This window comes from Tenrec ecaudatus, chromosome 3 (assembly GCF_050624435.1).
Source record: "Tenrec ecaudatus isolate mTenEca1 chromosome 3, mTenEca1.hap1, whole genome shotgun sequence".
NCBI lineage: Eukaryota > Metazoa > Chordata > Mammalia > Afrosoricida > Tenrecidae > Tenrec > Tenrec ecaudatus.
This window is the reverse complement of record NC_134532.1, coordinates 160,547,132-160,551,955: the sequence shown is the minus strand read 5'-3', so window position 1 is coordinate 160,551,955 and position 4,824 is coordinate 160,547,132. Positions and strand designations below refer to the sequence as shown.

Genomic DNA, 4,824 nt, shown 5'->3' with positions numbered 1-4,824 from the left:
GAAATCTGCAGTCCCATTTCTACAGGTTATTTGCATATCCTTAGCATAAAAATAATTGTCATTGAAAAAGGAGATGGTTTTGGATATTTTTTATCTTTGAAAAGTTATTGCTGAGCAATTTAAAATCTTTATAGAATTTTCTGTTTTACTTTCCAGCAGAATAAGAACACTATAAAACAAATTTATGAAATTGGATTATTTAAATTCTAAAATCATTTAAATTCAATCAAAATTTCAATGGAAAATGTCAGAATTATTGCTTATTTGTGACTAAGATGACTTTTAAAAATCAGCTTCATTTACATCATTTTAGATAAAATGAATATCCTGAGATTGAAATCAGTCGAAATTTTGCTTTCCATTCAATTTTCCAAACTTGGTTGAGAGAAGCTTATCTGTATATACTATTTAACTAAAACATAAATACAGTTTAGCTACATATTTATCTTATGTAAATGGAATTATCTTCAATCTCACCTAGATTAGATAAACAGTGGTGGCGAAAAGAACAACATTTGTCACGTTAAATACCATAAGTATTGATATGTACATCAATCATTCAAAATATTTGTAGGGAATTTAATACAAGGAATCATCATTTGACTCATATCTTTTTAAAAATGTTCAGTGGTAAAATTCAGTGAATTATTATGTCTCTGTAGGCATGCCGAGGCATTGTTACTCCCACTAAAGGACTTTTGTCTGATAGGTCTGGTTTAGAAGGTGGGGGACTATTTGATTTTGATTCGGCAGTGAGTGTTTGTAAATAGGGTTAATTGTGATAGCCATCTGGCTTGGCAAAAGTTAAGTCCTCTCAAATGCAGGAAGTGGGAGTTCATTATGACCAGAAGAGAAGAGCCAGGTGTGCAGAGGGCCCTTTAGGCTCTGCACATAGAGTGCCTCTCTCTGGTTAACCTCTACTTCTTACTTGTGGCATACCACCTGACCTTATTTTTTCTTTAATCCATGCGTGTTTTTTATTGGGGTGAAAATCTGTAAGGTAACAACTCCCCGAGTCACCTGTTTCTGCATGGGCAGCTCAGGGACATTGATTGTGTTCTTCATGTTGCGCAATCATTCTATCACTTTCCAGATGATTCCACCATAACTAGCACACCTAATGCCCCCTGAGCAAAAACTACCCCTTCTAATTGTTTTTATTTTTTAAAATCCCACTCAGGCTTCAGCACTTCAAAGTGATTTTTTGAGAAATTGCTTGTGAACACTTTCATGACTCACGTTTCACTATGAGTGGGCAGTTCAAAGCCTGCTGAACCTAGATGATTTCCAAGGTTTGTTCTAGACACCAATTGACTTTTTCTTTTTTTAAAATTTTATTGGGGGCTCATACAGCTCTTATCACAATCCATACAAACATCCATTGTGTCAAGCACATTTGTATATTTGTTGCCATCATCATTTCCAGAACATTTTCTTTCTATTTGAATTCTTGGTATCAGCTCCTCAATCTTCCCCTCCCTCCCCTCCTCTCCCTCCCTCACGAACACTTGATAATTTATGGATTATTATTTTTTCATGTGTGACACTGCCCAATTTCTTTCTGCACCCATTTGTCTGTTATCCATCCCCCAGATAAGGGGTTATATGTAGATCATCATGATTGGTTCCTCCTTTATATCCCACCTTACCCTTACCCTCCTGGTATCTCTGCTCTCATTATTGGTCCTGGGATGTTTATCTGTGCTGGATTCCCTGTGTTTCCAGCTCTTATCTGTAGGAGTGTACATCCTCTGCTTTAGCCAGATTAGTAAGGTAGAATTGGGATCATGATAGTGGGGTGGGGGTGGGGGGGCGAGCTTTAAAGGACTAGAGGAAAGTTGTATGTTTCATTGGTGCTACACTGTGCCCTGACTGGTTCATCTACTCCCCACAACCCTTCTGTAAATGGGTGTCCAATTGCCTACAGATGGGTTTTGGGTTCTCCACTCCACACTCTCCCTCATTCACAACGATATGATTTTTTGTTCTTTGATGCCTGATACCTGATCTCTCAACACCTCATGATAACACAAACTGGTGTGCTTCTTCCATGTGGGCTTTGTTGCTTCTGAACTAGATGGCCACTTTTTTATCTTCAAGTCTCTAAGGCCCCAGATACTATATCTTTTGATAGCCGGGTACCATCACCACATTTGCTTATAGGTTTAGTATTATGGTAGCAGATGGACATTGGACCTCTACTCAAGTACTCCCTCAATGCAAGAACACTTTGTTTTATTAATCTGGCATTCCATGATGCTCACCTTCCTGAAATGATTGCTCAACATCTGACCTGATTTGACCAGCATCTGCAGCAATTTAACCAGTGAAGTCTTGTGGATGGGGAGGATGCTCCAAAGAGATGTCTGAACTTCAGATTTGAGATTTACCAGCACCCACAAGAACAGGAAAATGACAATGATGTGAGCCACTTTTCTTTATATTGTGAGACCTGTGTGTCTATAGTAGGTAATTGCAGAAGCCTGGGACCTGAAGGGAGTAATGTTCAAGCAAATGACATCTCACAGCTGGGCCTAACTCAGTAAATGAGGCAACTAATACCTTCAAGCATCCTCATCCAGGCAGTGGTGCAGGTTAGAATAAAGGCAGGGAGCTTTCCCCAGAACTCTCTCTTGTCCTGTTGGCTCTCTTGATCTCTTGGTCCCAGGAATTGCCCAGTCCCACACATGTGGGTGTTCTTTTTCACGTGTTTTTTCATGTCCACAGCTTGGCATGGATTCAAAAATAGAGTATCTCCTTTTAGACCGCAAAACCTGAAACTTTTTTGTTCCTTCATAAAAACTCACTTGGATTACAAAAAAAGAGAAGTTCCTGATCAACTTTTTAAAATTGGACATTTGGATCATCTTTTCATCTCTACCTTCTTGCAATCATCTTCAATGAAGTTTTTTTCACTGCTCAGCTTCCTTTAATGACCCCCACCCCCTCCCATCCATTGCCCCACAGGGCAGGTGCAGGCGGCCGGCCAGCGGCAGGCCATTCACTTGAAGATCTTGCCCTGGTTGAAGGCTTTGCCCACGTGCTGGAAGGCCCCCTCCTAGGAGAAGTACTCTTGGACCAGCGTCTTTGTCTCCTCACTGCCAGGATCCAGTTTCTGCCATGTGTATGACTCATAGTCCACCTGCCAATCTGGACTCAACGGAAAGAGAAGCTCTTGGCCTCTGAAGACCCAAGCCCCCGAAATGGATCTGCTGTTGTTGGTTCCGAAGAGGATAACGCTGGCGAAGGCATTGTTCCTCAGCTTGTCCAATCGCTGGAACATTCTAGTGATGAGGTTGCAGCTCATGAATGTCTGGCTCAGCTCCTCAGGGAAGCGGTACTCGGAACCACAGGGACCAGCCTTCCTTGTCAAAGTGCTCCCAGAAATGCGGCAGCCCCACCAAGAGGGTGTCCTCGTTGGAGTACTTGCGCTTGAACTCGTCCAGCACGAAGGGACTCTTGGGCAGGTGAGCAAAGGGGTCCTTGGCCTTGGGCTCAGCAGCCAGCGCCTCTTCACATTCGTCCATCTCCTCCTCAGGGGCAGGAGCCGCGGCCTTCTTCTCTTCTTTCTGCTCCTCCGGGGCCTTCTGCTTCTCCTCCCGGGGTGCCTTCTCTTTCCGAGAGGTGTCCTTCTTGGGCTGGATCACAGCAAACTTTTTAGCGTCAAACTGTGCCAGCTTCTCACATAGCTTCACCTCCCCCAAGACGGCCCGGAACTGGGGCTGGTGAATGCAGGTGAGGAACCAGCGGTTGGTATTGTGGAAGGCCTGACGGAAAGAAGGCTCTAGGACCTGTTTGTAGAGCCACAAGAGGGTGCAGACGACTGTGATGTCAGCCAGGGTCACTCGGTCACCCACCAGGAAAGTCCTGCTTTTCAAGTGAGCATCCAGCAGGCCCAGGATTCGCCGCACCTCCTCCTTGGCGTTCTCGGTGGCCTGCTTGTTGTGATGCATGATGCCCAAGGTGGGGAACACCCAGGTATTGGCTGGGGGGACGATGTCGCTGTCCGCGAAGCTCACCCACTGCACCACCTGGGCTGCTGCCTCTGGGGTTCTTTCCCGTAGTTCCTTGTTGCTCACATAGTAGGCAATGGCATTGCTCTCAAACACACAGAAGCCATCATCACCTTTGAATGCCTGGACCTTGCCAGCAGGGAATTTGCGGAGAAATTCGGGGGGGTTGTTGGTTTGGCCGAAGTGGAAGTGGGGTGGTGTGGACAGCACGCGGATCTGAGCCCCACTGTACTGAGCAGCGATGAGGACCTTGCAGGCCTGCCAGTTTTCTCCATATGTTATAGGGTCCAAGCCGCCATGGTGATTCCTCAGAAAAAGCACAATTAATTTTTTAAAAAAATATTTCTGAACGATGAAATGATTGAGTGTAACAGTGACTGGCTTTATTACTGTTCTGAATAATCAACAAAAAACAACATACATGAAGAGCTTCAAAAAGTTTGTGTATTCATGCAATAAAAAGATAATGGGATTGTTCCATGAACTTTTAAACTTCGATTTTATATCCAAATTTTTCTCCCTGTCTGTAGAACCACAGAGGAAAGATGAAGATGCCTACTTTCCTCAAAGTCACAATCTTGGAAACCCTACAGGGGCTTTGTGACTCAGAATGGACGTGACGGCAGTGGGTATATGTATGGAAGTCAATAATAAAAATTATGACTTTATATGTTCATTTAAAATTTTTTGCTAACTTATTGTCAATACACATTATAACCACCTTAATATCGATGGATTCTGAAGTTAAAAAATAATATCATTTCTTCAGTAAGTATAACTTTGGAAACCCTTTTCTAGGCCATACACTAAA

At 43.3% G+C, this 4,824-nt stretch overlaps 1 pseudogene; it reads right to left on the bottom strand.

Annotated features, from left to right (window-relative positions):
• Window positions 1-3,001: 3,001 nt before the first annotated feature.
• On the bottom strand, window positions 3,002-4,312 carry LOC142443645 (elongation factor 1-gamma pseudogene; annotated as a pseudogene).
• Between the last annotated feature and the right edge of the window lie 512 nt (window positions 4,313-4,824).